The sequence below is a fragment of the Schistocerca piceifrons genome, unplaced genomic scaffold, assembly GCF_021461385.2.
Source record: "Schistocerca piceifrons isolate TAMUIC-IGC-003096 unplaced genomic scaffold, iqSchPice1.1 HiC_scaffold_538, whole genome shotgun sequence".
Taxonomy (NCBI): Eukaryota; Metazoa; Arthropoda; class Insecta; order Orthoptera; family Acrididae; genus Schistocerca; species Schistocerca piceifrons.
Window position 1 is genome coordinate 240678 of NW_025728775.1, and position 14730 is coordinate 255407.

At 51.2% G+C, this 14730-nt stretch overlaps 17 non-coding genes across 17 annotated transcripts; 13 read left to right on the forward strand and 4 right to left on the reverse strand.

The window, feature by feature from the left end:
• Positions 1–2647: 2647 nt before the first annotated feature.
• On the forward strand, positions 2648–2720 carry Trnav-cac. Its single transcript has one exon. It is a non-coding gene; the product is annotated as a tRNA-Val (tRNA).
• Positions 2721–2878: 158 nt separating this feature from the next.
• Trnav-aac lies at positions 2879–2951 on the forward strand. Its single transcript has one exon. It is a non-coding gene; the product is annotated as a tRNA-Val (tRNA).
• A 6364-nt stretch (positions 2952–9315) lies between these two features.
• Trnav-cac lies at positions 9316–9388 on the forward strand. Its single transcript has one exon. It is a non-coding gene; the product is annotated as a tRNA-Val (tRNA).
• Positions 9389–9546: 158 nt separating this feature from the next.
• Positions 9547–9619, forward strand: Trnav-aac. The gene has a single exon. It is a non-coding gene; the product is annotated as a tRNA-Val (tRNA).
• A 753-nt stretch (positions 9620–10372) lies between these two features.
• On the forward strand, positions 10373–10445 carry Trnav-cac. Its single transcript has one exon. It is a non-coding gene; the product is annotated as a tRNA-Val (tRNA).
• Positions 10446–10603: 158 nt separating this feature from the next.
• On the forward strand, positions 10604–10676 carry Trnav-aac. The gene has a single exon. It is a non-coding gene; the product is annotated as a tRNA-Val (tRNA).
• Positions 10677–10869: 193 nt separating this feature from the next.
• On the reverse strand, positions 10870–10941 carry Trnap-agg. Its single transcript has one exon. It is a non-coding gene; the product is annotated as a tRNA-Pro (tRNA).
• Positions 10942–11429: 488 nt separating this feature from the next.
• On the forward strand, positions 11430–11502 carry Trnav-cac. Its single transcript has one exon. It is a non-coding gene; the product is annotated as a tRNA-Val (tRNA).
• A 158-nt stretch (positions 11503–11660) lies between these two features.
• On the forward strand, positions 11661–11733 carry Trnav-aac. Its single transcript has one exon. It is a non-coding gene; the product is annotated as a tRNA-Val (tRNA).
• A 193-nt stretch (positions 11734–11926) lies between these two features.
• On the reverse strand, positions 11927–11998 carry Trnap-agg. Its single transcript has one exon. It is a non-coding gene; the product is annotated as a tRNA-Pro (tRNA).
• A 488-nt stretch (positions 11999–12486) lies between these two features.
• Positions 12487–12559, forward strand: Trnav-cac. The gene has a single exon. It is a non-coding gene; the product is annotated as a tRNA-Val (tRNA).
• Positions 12560–12717: 158 nt separating this feature from the next.
• Trnav-aac lies at positions 12718–12790 on the forward strand. Its single transcript has one exon. It is a non-coding gene; the product is annotated as a tRNA-Val (tRNA).
• Positions 12791–12983: 193 nt separating this feature from the next.
• On the reverse strand, positions 12984–13055 carry Trnap-agg. Its single transcript has one exon. It is a non-coding gene; the product is annotated as a tRNA-Pro (tRNA).
• Positions 13056–13543: 488 nt separating this feature from the next.
• On the forward strand, positions 13544–13616 carry Trnav-cac. The gene has a single exon. It is a non-coding gene; the product is annotated as a tRNA-Val (tRNA).
• A 158-nt stretch (positions 13617–13774) lies between these two features.
• Trnav-aac lies at positions 13775–13847 on the forward strand. Its single transcript has one exon. It is a non-coding gene; the product is annotated as a tRNA-Val (tRNA).
• Positions 13848–14040: 193 nt separating this feature from the next.
• Trnap-agg lies at positions 14041–14112 on the reverse strand. The gene has a single exon. It is a non-coding gene; the product is annotated as a tRNA-Pro (tRNA).
• A 488-nt stretch (positions 14113–14600) lies between these two features.
• Positions 14601–14673, forward strand: Trnav-cac. Its single transcript has one exon. It is a non-coding gene; the product is annotated as a tRNA-Val (tRNA).
• The last annotated feature ends 57 nt before the right edge of the window (positions 14674–14730 follow it).

Consider the following 14730-nt stretch of genomic DNA (forward strand, 5'->3'; position numbering starts at 1 on the left):
AATTGGGGGACTGGTCTGCAGGGCGTAAAACACAATTAAAATCGCCTCCGAGCAGGAGACTCCGGGGACTCTGGCGCAAAAGATAAATAAGCTCTTCTTTATAAAAGCGCGATCGAGCCACAGTGTGACCCGAACCAGAGGGGGCATACAAAACAACGAGGCGGAGATCAAAAAGACGACAACCAATCCCACGGCCAGAGTCAAGGAATTCAATGTCAGTAATAGGAATGCCCTCTCGAAAGAAAAGAGCAGTTCCTGTTGAATATTCCGGCGCGACATTAAAAACAGTTTGAAATCCAGGTAGAGAGAGATCAGAAAACAACACTTCCTGCAAAAACACTACGTCCGCACAGGCGTCGTAAATAAACTGCCGCAAAGAGGCAATGCGAACGTCGGACTCAATACGGTTAACATTTAAGGTAAGAAAGGTGTATGCTTGAACCATAGAGAGAAAAGCGAGAAAACAAATCACCTACACCGACGCACCAGCGTCACAGTCCATAGCAGGGGTGACAGAGGCATCCGAGGGAGGGGGACTGCTACCCCGTTCCGCGGATCCCTTACGTTTCGGTTTTTTACGAACAGCATTAACGTTCGGCTGAACGCGTAACTTGCGTCGGCTGACGGGCAAGGAAACTTCAGCCGCCGGTGACGTAGGAGGGTCAAGTTCTGTATCCGACACCACCCGCGCCGGTCCACATGCGGGATCCGGGGTCGCGGGGGAAACATCCGACAAAACGGAATGGTCAACACCTGCACTAGCTTCCGGCAAACATGGACTGCACGGAGGCGAAACGTGAGCAGGAAGGTCCGAGGCCGCAGAGATGGAAGGAAGCGGAGCAGCTCCGCTGGCAGAGGTATGGGGCAGCGAAGCAGGAAGTTGTCGCGGCTCCACTTGTTGTGACATCGAAGTCGGTTCGGAAGACGGCGCCAACAGGCCCGACCGACGACCCGACTCGAGAGAAGCTGCGTCGGAGGCCGGAGGGGCGCCAGCAGCCGCCACCGGAACCGCTACCTCAGGAGGGCAGGGAGCAGCTACAGTACACAGTGGCTCGGAGGATGCCGGTCGCTCGGACTGGGGCATCTCAGGGAGATCCTCATCCGTACTATTTCCATCGTGTGGGCGACGCCTCTTATTATTCAAAAGTGGCACACCCACCTGAGGGACAGACGGAACAACATCAGATTTAGCACGCAAAGGAGGAAATTCTGTATCAGGGGTGCGCAAAACCTGTGGAGGGGCGCTACTACCACTGGACTGTGCTACACCAAGAGCAGAACCACCTGCAACGAGGTCAGCGACCGTTAACTTGCGACGCTGTTCGAGAGAATTTTTTAAAACAAAAACTCTCCGCGGACAGTCGGTACGCACGTGACCACTTTCATTGCACAAAAAACAGGTGCCCACCTGACCACTATATGTTACATGGACACGATATCCACCGATCTGCAGGTGAGATGGAATATTCTGCTTAACGTGCATTTCGACTGAACGAATACCACTGTAACATTGCAGGCGATGTTGGCTTGACCAGCGTTCAAGGCGAATGCTCTTTACATCACCATACTTCTGTAGACCCTCCTTAAGATAGACATTATCCACCTCCGGTGGAAGGTTGTAAACACGAACATTGGTATACGTGATGGAAGCATTGGAAAGCAGCACGGTACTTACAGAATCATCCCGATGCCGAAAGAGAACTTGATGACCATATTTAGAAAGAATTTTATCAACCTGAAGTGGGTCCATAAACTTAACAAAGAAAACATACAGTTCGGTATCAAAATAAGCAGTGTGCACCTGATCCGAATGAACACCAAAGGTATCTACCAACCAATCATGAATCTCAAGAGAACTAGGTTGCACATGGCGGGTTGACTTGTCAAAAGCAAAACTAACTGTAGCCTGACGAGGAATAACCTGGGACGACATTTTCAAAATATGCGGTCGAAACCGCTACACAAAAAACACTGAAATAAGGACAGAAAGTAACACAAGGTACGAAACAACGACGGAGAAACACTCACAGAAGTTGCAACACAACACGTAAACAAAAACGATAGTCCACTATACGTAACGCTACGGCGGAGCGGAAGACTAGGCACGTCCACACTGCACGGCGTCTAAAGCGGAACTGATACCCCTAGACCAACGAGCCCTGTGACAGCGTGAACGCCAATTATTTCAGCAAACTGCATCCCTCGAAGTCGTCCAGGGTGCTCTTTGAATCTGGTGCGGCTGGCGGGATGGGGAAGGTGCTTTCTGCCGGCAGTGCTGTTCTTCGACAGACTGTGTGGCGACACCGTGGGTCACGGGCAGCACCGTTCTCGGAGGTGCCGTGGCCCGCGGTCGGCGGCCTTCCAGGGCTATTGGCATCTTCATGTAGAGCTGCCGCCGGGTGCGCACTGCCTGCTGCTAAGGAGGTGATTGTTTTTGCTGATGTGACTTGCAATAACGACTGCGCGAAACGCCGCTATCTCGTTGGGGATGCTACGACATACACCCTCTCGAGCACCCCGAATACTTGTTGAGCCCTCGGCTACGATGGGTTTCAGGCTGTCAAATGAACTATGGTGTGTGCATGCGCGGACGGGAGAAAGGCTGAGGCGTCTTCGAGTGTACAAGGATGGACAGAGCGTATCCGTCGTTTCCGTAGTGTAGCGGTTATCACGTCTGCTTCACACGCAGAAGGTCCCCGGTTCGATCCCGGGCGGGAACAGTATATTCCTGCCTATGTCGCATACTACTCGAGTGAGCCACGTCGTGTGTGGATCTGCTACATGTACCTTCGTCATGCAAGTGCCGCATTTACTGAATTTTTAAGTTACGATGGCAACCTTGCTACAAGTTCTCTGAGAAGCAAAAACGAAAGCAGTAGTTTCCGTGGTGTAGCGGTTATCACGTCTGCCTAACACGCAGAAGGTCCCCGGTTCGATCCCGGGCTGAAACAGTTTTTCATCACTTTAAACAAGACATACCGAAAAGCATTTGCCACGTTCTGTACCTAAAGCTTGGCAATCACCTTCATACGTCGGACCAGACGGTCATTTCTTTACACCAAGTATGAAATTCACTTTACACTGACGGGCAGCTTTTTGCGCTGACTCAGCCACCTACGTGCGACCAGTTTGCACAAAACGCTAGGGCTCGTCCGGGATTTGAACCCGGGACCTCCTGCACCCTAAGCAGGAATCATACCCCTTTTTTTTTTTTAATTTTTTTTTTTTTTTTTTACGCTATGGAATGTTGTGCGCTTTCATCTGGTAGGCAGTTTTGTCTCGTATTTCATAGACACGCTATCTGCCACGTACACGCGTCGTTGTTACTTCTGAGTGGCGTTTCGCACGGAGAAGGAGTGACCGCAAACGCGTGCTTCACGTAAAATTCATCGACGAGGATGGGATTCGAACCCACGCGTGCAGAGCACATTGGATTAGCAGTCCAACGCCTTAACCACTTTTTTTTTTTTTTCTTTTTTATACCACAACGCAATGTCCTAACCACTTTTTTTTTTTTTTTTTTTTTTTTTTTGCAGACACTCTACCACTCGAACGAATATATGTAGTGAAAAAAAATATTAAAGAATATCCACCACACAGCCACTTCAAAAGAAGTACAGTACTGAAATTAAAATCCTAAAACATGACTATATAATGTAGACTGCATACTGAAATAAAGATTAAAACACGAAATCTTCAGTCCTGGTGTAGAGAAGAAACATACATAAAGGCGGCAAATCCAGAAACAGTATAAAAGAAAATGGCTCACACAGGTGACCTTAGCCAACACCCTCTCTTTCAAATGTCAGGCTAAGCATATTGGCAAAATCATCTCGGAGGCCTGGCAATCGCAAGCGCTGCCAGTAAGCAGTAAGCATGTACTGGCGAAACGCTAGGTGTCCATCCTGTTCATGACAACTGTTGACAAAATGTACGAAATGGCCAATCAACCACATGACGGTATTGAGCTTCGTCCGCGGAAAAAAGGGAGAATCGGGCCGGACGATGATGTCAATAGTATAAGCGGCTTCAGCAGACCTAGTGACAAAAGCAAGTTGTTTCCTGAGCCAACGCCAATTAGCAAGGTGCCCACAGCAGGTGAATCGATGTTCAAGGGTATCCAGGAGACCACACCGAGTACAGGTGTCCGTGTCAGAAAGACCAATACGGTGCAGTCGTACATTGGTGGGAACCAAATTATTTATTACCCTATACCACGTGGACGCCACGGCCATAGAGTGGATCGGCAGACTAACGTTCTTCCAGACGTTCCTCCAGGACACAGATGGAGACGCCAGTTCTATTGGATTGGGACCGGCCAGCCCCTCCCAGCGGGCAATCAAGCCCTTGGTCGTTGGCACCGGTCGCCGCAAGAAGACGTCACCGAGGTAACTCACCGCAATGTAAAATTCCCGAATGTGTTTCAACTTAAAATTTAGGCGTCCGACATCGACAGGTGGAGCAAGGCTCTCCGGACGCACAACAGTAAAAAGCCTGGATGTAATTGAAGTCACTTCTTGCGTAACAATTAGAGTCGTTCGGCGGACGTACAAAGCAGACGCCTTGCGAGTAATGTCAGAGAGGCCCAAGCCTCCGGAGAGACGCGGTTTCGTCATTACCTCGTAACGTAACTTGAATAGATGGCCCTTCCATATAAACCTGCTAGACAATTGGCGCAACCTTTTCGCCACCATCATGGGAAGTGGGAACAGCTGAGCAACATAATAAGCTTTACATAGAACGTAGGTGTCTAAAATTCTGACTTTTTGCAAAATGGTAGCAGAGCGCTGCTCATGGACCATCAGAGCCCCCTGTATCTTCTCGGTGACAGATTTCCAATTGAGAGCCGCCATTTTTAGAGGACACCGATCAATGATAATCCCCAAGGACGTATGGCGATCGACAAAAGTGGCCCAAGGGACATCAGCATCGCGAAATCCTCGAATATCAAGGAACTTACATTTACCCTGATTGAGACGCGCTCCAGAGACACGACAGTATGCATCAACCGCCCCTTTCAACAACGGGATATCATCACGTTGACGGAGGAGAACAACGACATCATCCGCATATGCCTTAACAGAGAGCTTCCCACCAGAGAGGGACATACCCTGAAGCTTGAGAGCAATAGTCCGAAGCATCGGTTCCAGGGACAATACGAATAAAGACATAGAGAGCGGACTACCCTGAGGCACTCCGCGGCGGATAGCAATGGGCGGCGTCAGCTGCCCATTGACTGACACCCGAGCTGTTATTCCCCTATACAAATTGCCAAGAACACCACGTGATGAAGCGTTAAAACCTATTGTACCTAAAACACGATCTAAAAACACATGACTGACGTGATCAAAAGCCTTATAAAAATCAAGGTAGGCAAAGGCACAATGTACGTTTGTAACCGCCGCAACCGAGACAACATCCCGATATTCGGCTACTGGTGTCAGAATAGATCTATCATGAAAACAACATTGATGTGCACCAATCACACCCCGAAGCAGAGAAGACAACCGGCTATTGAGCGCTCTAGCAGCTGTCTTATAGTCAAAATTCAGCAATGTGAGCGGACGAAGATTGGCAGCAGATAAACGACCAGAGGACTTCGGGATTAAAACAATTTTCCCTACTTTAAAATCGGCAGGCACATCCATCCCCCTGACAATCTCATTTACAATCTGCGTAAAAATGCCACCCAAAAGAGGCCAAAAACGGAGATAAAATTCTTTAGGCAGGCCGTCTGGACCCGGCGATTTACTGGACGGAGAGCGAGCAATAAAATCGAAAACATCATCTACCTGGAACTCCCGGAGAAATTCGCCGTTCGCGTCAGGCGCGATCGTCGCAGTTAGATCCCCAAAGACATCATCCGAAAGAGACTCACCAGAATCATCGGCAGAATATAGACTAGTGTAATACTGATGAAGAGCACGAACCATTTCCTCCTGTGCACTAAGCTGTCGCCCATCATCCACCGTAAGAGAAGAGATGAAGGAGCGACGACGACGAGTCTGATGCCGTAGCAGGTGGTACAAGGATGTCAGTTCACCTTCAACAAGAGAGTGAGGTTTCGACTTAACTCGCAGACCATCCATCTGTCGTCGTTTAAGGCTCAAGAGCTTGGCTTTAATACGACGAACATCATGGATCCGCAGTGGAGAGGTACCCGCCGCGTCATATAGTTCACGCAGGACAGAGTAGTAATATTCATACGTGTTCTTAAAATCACGCGTCCTAGCAGCACAGTAGAAAATCAAAGTCTGACGAATCTTGGGCTTGGCAAACGCAGTCCACCAAACCAGCAAGGAGGGGTATCGCGGGACAGAGCGAAGACATCGCTCCCACACGCCACTTATAACATCATCCATAGCACTGTCGGCAAGGTGGGAAACATTTAACATCCACTGGGAACGATAAAGTTTTGCAGGTTGGCGACTAAGATTTACAGTTGCAGTAAAAGCACAATGGTCAGAAAAACTAGTAGGAATAACATCGACAGAAAGAATTTTATCACATAAAAAATCAGATATATAGAATCTGTCGAGTCTACTGCATGAGGACGCGGTAAAAAAAGGAAATTTCACCAGGGTTGGATATTTGTGTTCCCAAACATCACGCAGATGCATCGTACGAACTAAGTCATGTAAATCACGGCAATAATTAAAATTGGGGGACTGGTCTGCAGGGCGTAAAACACAATTAAAATCGCCTCCGAGCAGGAGACTCCGGGGACTCTGGCGCAAAAGATAAATAAGCTCTTCTTTATAAAAGCGCGATCGAGCCACAGTGTGACCCGAACCAGAGGGGGCATACAAAACAACGAGGCGGAGATAAAAAAGACGACAACCAATCCCACGGCCAGAGTCAAGGAATTCAATGTCAGTAATAGGAATGCCCTCTCGAAAGAAAAGAGCAGTTCCTGTTGAATATTCCGGCGCGACATTAAAAACAGTTTGAAATCCAGGTAGAGAGAGATCAGAAAACAACACTTCCTGCAAAAACACTACGTCCGCACAGGCGTCGTAAATAAACTGCCGCAAAGAGGCAATGCGAACGTCGGACTCAATACGGTTAACATTTAAGGTAAGAAAGGTGTATGCTTGAACCATAGAGAGAAAAGCGAGAAAACAAATCACCTACACCGACGCACCAGCGTCACAGTCCATAGCAGGGGTGACAGAGGCATCCGAGGGAGGGGACTGCTACCCCGTTCCGCGGATCCCTTACGTTTCGGTTTTTTACGAACAGCATTAACGTTCGGCTGAACGCGTAACTTGCGTCGGCTGACGGGCAAGGAAACTTCAGCCGCCGGTGACGTAGGAGGGTCAAGTTCTGTATCCGACACCACCCGCGCCGGTCCACATGCGGGATCCGGGGTCGCGGGGGAAACATCCGACAAAACGGAATGGTCAACACCTGCACTAGCTTCCGGCAAACATGGACTGCACGGAGGCGAAACGTGAGCAGGAAGGTCCGAGGCCGCAGAGATGGAAGGAAGCGGAGCAGCTCCGCTGGCAGAGGTATGGGGCAGCGAAGCAGGAAGTTGTCGCGGCTCCACTTGTTGTGACATCGAAGTCGGTTCGGAAGACGGCGCCAACAGGCCCGACCGACGACCCGACTCGAGAGAAGCTGCGTCGGAGGCCGGAGGGGCGCCAGCAGCCGCCACCGGAACCGCTACCTCAGGAGGGCAGGGAGCAGCTACAGTACACAGTGGCTCGGAGGATGCCGGTCGCTCGGACTGGGGCATCTCAGGGAGATCCTCATCCGTACTATTTCCATCGTGTGGGCGACGCCTCTTATTATTCAAAAGTGGCACACCCACCTGAGGGACAGACGGAACAACATCAGATTTAGCACGCAAAGGAGGAAATTCTGTATCAGGGGTGCGCAAAACCTGTGGAGGGGCGCTACTACCACTGGACTGTGCTACACCAAGAGCAGAACCACCTGCAACGAGGTCAGCGACCGTTAACTTGCGACGCTGTTCGAGAGAATTTTTTAAAACAAAAACTCTCCGCGGACAGTCGGTACGCACGTGACCACTTTCATTGCACAAAAAACAGGTGCCCACCTGACCACTATATGTTACATGGACACGATATCCACCGATCTGCAGGTGAGATGGAATATTCTGCTTAACGTGCATTTCGACTGAACGAATACCACTGTAACATTGCAGGCGATGTTGGCTTGACCAGCGTTCAAGGCGAATGCTCTTTACATCACCATACTTCTGTAGACCCTCCTTAAGATAGACATTATCCACCTCCGGTGGAAGGTTGTAAACACGAACATTGGTATACGTGATGGAAGCATTGGAAAGCAGCACGGTACTTACAGAATCATCCCGATGCCGAAAGAGAACTTGATGACCATATTTAGAAAGAATTTTATCAACCTGAAGTGGGTCCATAAACTTAACAAAGAAAACATACAGTTCGGTATCAAAATAAGCAGTGTGCACCTGATCCGAATGAACACCAAAGGTATCTACCAACCAATCATGAATCTCAAGAGAACTAGGTTGCACATGGCGGGTTGACTTGTCAAAAGCAAAACTAACTGTAGCCTGACGAGGAATAACCTGGGACGACATTTTCAAAATATGCGGTCGAAACCGCTACACAAAAAACACTGAAATAAGGACAGAAAAAAAAACACAAGGTACGAAACAACGACGGAGAAACACTCACAGAAGTTGCAACACAACACGTAAACAAAAACGATAGTCCACTATACGTAACGCTACGGCGGAGCGGAAGACTAGGCACGTCCACACTGCACGGCGTCTAAAGCGGAACTGGAAGGAATCATACCCCTAGACCAACGAGCCCTGTGGCAGCGTGAACGCCAATTATTTCAGCAAACTGCATCCCTCGAAGTCGTCCAGGGTGCTCTTTGAATCTGGTGCGGCTGGCGGGATGGGGAAGGTGCTTTCTGCCGGCAGTGCTGTTCTTCGACAGACTGTGTGGCGACACCGTGGGTCACGGGCAGCACCGTTCTCGGAGGTGCCGTGGCCCGCGGTCGGCGGCCTTCCAGGGCTATTGGCATCTTCATGTAGAGCTGCCGCCGGGTGCGCACTGCCTGCTGCTAAGGAGGTGATTGTTTTTGCTGATGTGACTTGCAATAACGACTGCGCGAAACGCCGCTATCTCGTTGGGGATGCTACGACATACACCCTCTCGAGCACCCCGATTACTTGTTGAGCCCTCGGCTACGATGGGTTTAAGGCTGTCAAATCAACTATGGTGTGTGCATGCGCGGACGGGAGAAAGGCTGAGGCGTCTTCGAGTGTACAAGGATGGACAGAGCGTATCCGTCGTTTCCGTAGTGTAGCGGTTATCACGTCTGCTTCACACGCAGAAGGTCCCCGGTTCGATCCCGGGCGGGAACAGTATTTTCCTGCCTATGTCGCATACTACTCGAGTGAGCCACGTCGTGTGTGGATCTGCTACATGTACCTTCGTCATGCAAGTGCCGCATTTACTGAATTTTTAAGTTACGATGGCAACCTTGCTACAAGTTCTCTGAGAAGCAAGAACGAAAGCAGTAGTTTCCGTGGTGTAGCGGTTATCACGTCTGCCTAACACGCAGAAGGTCCCCGGTTCGATCCCGGGCGGAAACACTTTTTCATCACTTTAAACAAGACATACCGACAAGCATTTGCCACGTTCTGTACCTAAAGCTTGGCAATCACCTTCATACGTCGGACCAGACGGTCATTTCTTTACACCAAGTATGAAATTCACTTTACACTGACGGGCAGCTTTTTGCGCTGACTCAGCCACCTACGTGCGACCAGTTTGCACAAAACGCTAGGGCTCGTCCGGGATTTGAACACGGGACCTCCTGCACCCTAAGCAGGAATCATACCCCTAGGCCAACGAGCCCTGTGACAGCGTGAACGCCAATTATTTCAGCAAACTGCATCCCTCGAAGTCGTCCAGGGTGCTCTTTGAATCTGGTGCGGCTGGCGGGATGGGGAAGGTGCTTTCTGCCGGCAGTGCTGTTCTTCGACAGACTGTGTGGCGACACCGTGGGTCACGGGCAGCACCGTTCTCGGAGGTGCCGTGGCCCGCGGTCGGCGGCCTTCCAGGGCTATTGGCATCTTCATGTAGAGCTGCCGCCGGGTGCGCACTGCCTGCTGCTAAGGAGGTGATTGTTTTTGCTGATGTGACTTGCAATAACGACTGCGCGAAACGCAGCTATCTCGTTGGGGATGCTACGACATACACCCTCTCGAGCACCCCGAATACTTGTTGAGCCCTCGGCTACGATGGGTTTCAGGCTGTCAAATGAACTATGGTGTGTGCATGCGCGGACGGGAGAAAGGCTGAGGCGTCTTCGAGTGTACAAGGATGGACAGAGCGTATCCGTCGTTTCCGTAGTGTAGCGGTTATCACGTCTGCTTCACACGCAGAAGGTCCCCGGTTCGATCCCGGGCGGGATCAGTATTTTCCTGCCTATGTCGCATACTACTCGAGTGAGCCACGTCGTGTGTGGATCTGCTACATGTACCTTCGTCATGCAAGTGCCGCATTTACTGAATTTTTAAGTTACGATGGCAACCTTGCTACAAGTTCTCTGAGAAACAAGAACGAAAGCAGTAGTTTCCGTGGTGTAGCGGTTATCACGTCTGCCTAACACGCAGATGGTCCCCGGTTCGATCCCGGGCGGAAACACTTTTTCATCACTTTAAACAAGACATACCGACAAGCATTTGCCACGTTCTGTACCTAAAGCTTGGCAATCACCTTCATACGTCGGACCAGACGGTCATTTCTTTACACCAAGTATGAAATTCACTTTACACTGACGGGCAGCTTTTTGCGCTGACTCAGCCACCTACGTGCGACCAGTTTGCACAAAACGCTAGGGCTCGTCCGGGATTTGAACCCGGGACCTCCTGCACCCTAAGCAGGAATCATACCCCTAGACCAACGAGCCCTGTGACAGCGTGAACGCCAATTATTTCAGCAAACTGCATCCCTCGAAGTCGTCCAGGGTGCTCTTTGAATCTGGTGCGGCTGGCGGGATGGGGAAGGTGCTTTCTGCCGGCAGTGCTGTTCTTCGACAGACTGTGTGGCGACACCGTGGGTCACGGGCAGCACCGTTCTCGGAGGTGCCGTGGCCCGCGGTCGGCGGCCTTCCAGGGCTATTCGCATCTTCATGTAGAGCTGCCGCCGGGTGCGCACTGCCTGCTGCTAAGGAGGTGATTGTTTTTGCTGATGTGACTTGCAATAACGACTGCGCGAAACGCAGCTATCTCGTTGGGGATGCTACGACATACACCCTCTCGAGCACCCCGAATACTTGTTGAGCCCTCGGCTACGATGGGTTTCAGGCTGTCAAATGAACTATGGTGTGTGCATGCGCGGACGGGAGAAAGGCTGAGGCGTCTTCGAGTGTACAAGGATGGACAGAGCGTATCCGTCGTTTCCGTAGTGTAGCGGTTATCACGTCTGCTTCACACGCAGAAGGTCCCCGGTTCGATCCCGGGCGGGAACAGTATTTTCCTGCCTATGTCGCATACTACTCGAGTGAGCCACGTCGTGTGTGGATCTGTTACATGTACCTTCGTCATGCAAGTGCCGCATTTACTGAATTTTTAAGTTACGATGGCAACCTTGCTACAAGTTCTCTGAGAAGCAAGAACGAAAGCAGTAGTTTCCGTGGTGTAGCGGTTATCACGTCTGCCTAACACGCAGATGGTCCCCGGTTCGATCCCGGGCGGAAACACTTTTTCATCACTTTAAACAAGACATACCGACAAGCATTTGCCACGTTCTGTACCTAAAGCTTGGCAATCACCTTCATACGTCGGACCAGACGGTCATTTCTTTACACCAAGTATGAAATTCACTTTACACTGACGGGCAGCTTTTTGCGCTGACTCAGCCACCTACGTGCGACCAGTTTGCACAAAACGCTAGGGCTCGTCCGGGATTTGAACCCGGGACCTCCTGCACCCTAAGCAGGAATCATACCCCTAGACCAACGAGCCCTGTGACAGCGTGAACGCCAATTATTTCAGCAAACTGCATCCCTCGAAGTCGTCCAGGGTGCTCTTTGAATCTGGTGCGGCTGGCGGGATGGGGAAGGTGCTTTCTGCCGGCAGTGCTGTTCTTCGACAGACTGTGTGGCGACACCGTGGGTCACGGGCAGCACCGTTCTCGGAGGTGCCGTGGCCCGCGGTCGGCGGCCTTCCAGGGCTATTGGCATCTTCATGTAGAGCTGCCGCCGGGTGCGCACTGCCTGCTGCTAAGGAGGTGATTGTTTTTGCTGATGTGACTTGCAATAACGACTGCGCGAAACGCCGCTATCTCGTTGGGGATGCTATGACATACACCCTCTCGAGCACCCCGAATACTTGTTGAGCCCTCGGCTACAATGCGTTTCAGGCTGTCAAATGAACTATGGTGTGTGCATGCGCGGACGGGAGAAAGGCTGAGGCGTCTTCGAGTGTACAAGGATGGACAGAGCGTATCCGTCGTTTCCGTAGTGTAGCGGTTATCACGTCTGCTTCACACGCAGAAGGTCCCCGGTTCGATCCCGGGCGGGAACAGTATTTTCCTGCCTATGTCGCATACTACTCGAGTGAGCCACGTCGTGTGTGGATCTGCTACATGTACCTTCGTCATGCAAGTGCCGCATTTACTGAATTTTTAAGTTACGATGGCAACCTTGCTACAAGTTCTCTGAGAAGCAAGAACGAAAGCAGTAGTTTTCGTGGTGTAGCGGTTATCACGTCTGCCTAACACGCAGAAGGTCCCCGGTTCGATCCCGGGCGGAAACACTTTTTCATCACTTTAAACAAGACATACCGACAAGCATTTGCCACGTTCTGTACCTAAAGCTTGGCAATCACCTTCATACGTCGGACCAGACGGTCATTTCTTTACACCAAGTATGAAATTCACTTTACACTGACGGGCAGCTTTTTGCGCTGACTCAGCCACCTACGTGCGACCAGTTTGCACAAAACGCTAGGGCTCGTCCGGGATTTGAACCCGGGACCTCCTGCACCCTAAGCAGGAATCATACCCCTAGGCCAACGAGCCCTGTGACAGCGTGAACGCCAATTATTTCAGCAAACTGCATCCCTCGAAGTCGTCCAGGGTGCTCTTTGAATCTGGTGCGGCTGGCGGGATGGGGAAGGTGCTTTCTGCCGGCAGTGCTGTTCTTCGACAGACTGTGTGGCGACACCGTGGGTCACGGGCAGCACCGTTCTCGGAGGTGCCGTGGCCCGCGGTCGGCGGCCTTCCAGGGCTATTGGCATCTTCATGTAGAGCTGCCGCCGGGTGCGCACTGCCTGCTGCTAAGGAGGTGATTGTTTTTGCTGATGTGACTTGCAATAACGACTGCGCGAAACGCAGCTATCTCGTTGGGGATGCTACGACATACACCCTCTCGAGCACCCCGAATACTTGTTGAGCCCTCGGCTACAATGGGTTTCAGGCTGTCAAATGAACTATGGTGTGTGCATGCGCGGACGGGAGAAAGGCTGAGGCGTCTTCGAGTGTACAAGGATGGACAGAGCGTATCCGTCGTTTCCGTAGTGTAGCGGTTATCACGTCTGCTTCACACGCAGAAGGTCCCCGGTTCGATCCCGGGCGGGATCAGTATTTTCCTGCCTATGTCGCATACTACTCGAGTGAGCCACGTCGTGTGTGGATCTGCTACATGTACCTTCGTCATGCAAGTGCCGCATTTACTGAATTTTTAAGTTACGATGGCAACCTTGCTACAAGTTCTCTGAGAAGCAAGAACGAAAGCAGTAGTTTCCGTGGTGTAGCGGTTATCACGTCTGCCTAACACGCAGATGGTCCCCGGTTCGATCCCGGGCGGAAACACTTTTTCATCACTTTAAACAAGACATACCGACAAGCATTTGCCACGTTCTGTACCTAAAGCTTGGCAATCACCTTCATACGTCGGACCAGACGGTCATTTCTTTACACCAAGTATGAAATTCACTTTACACTGACGGGCAGCTTTTTGCGCTGACTCAGCCACCTACGTGCGACCAGTTTGCACAAAACGCTAGGGCTCGTCCGGGATTTGAACCCGGGACCTCCTGCACCCTAAGCAGGAATCATACCCCTAGACCAACGAGCCCTGTGACAGCGTGAACGCCAATTATTTCAGCAAACTGCATCCCTCGAAGTCGTCCAGGGTGCTCTTTGAATCTGGTGCGGCTGGCGGGATGGGGAAGGTGCTTTCTGCCGGCAGTGCTGTTCTTCGACAGACTGTGTGGCGACACCGTGGGTCACGGGCAGCACCGTTCTCGGAGGTGCCGTGGCCCGCGGTCGGCGGCCTTCCAGGGCTATTGGCATCTTCATGTAGAGCTGCCGCCGGGTGCGCACTGCCTGCTGCTAAGGAGGTGATTGTTTTTGCTGATGTGACTTGCAATAACGACTGCGCGAAACGCAGCTATCTCGTTGGGGATGCTACGACATACACCCTCTCGAGCACCCCGAATACTTGTTGAGCCCTCGGCTACGATGGGTTTCAGGCTGTCAAATGAACTATGGTGTGTGCATGCGCGGACGGGAGAAAGGCTGAGGCGTCTTCGAGTGTACAAGGATGGACAGAGCGTATCCGTCGTTTCCGTAGTGTAGCGGTTATCACGTCTGCTTCACACGCAGAAGGACCCCGGTTCGATCCCGGGCGGGAACAGTATTTTCCTGCCTATGTCGCATACTACTCGAGTGAGCCACGTCGTGTGTGGATCTG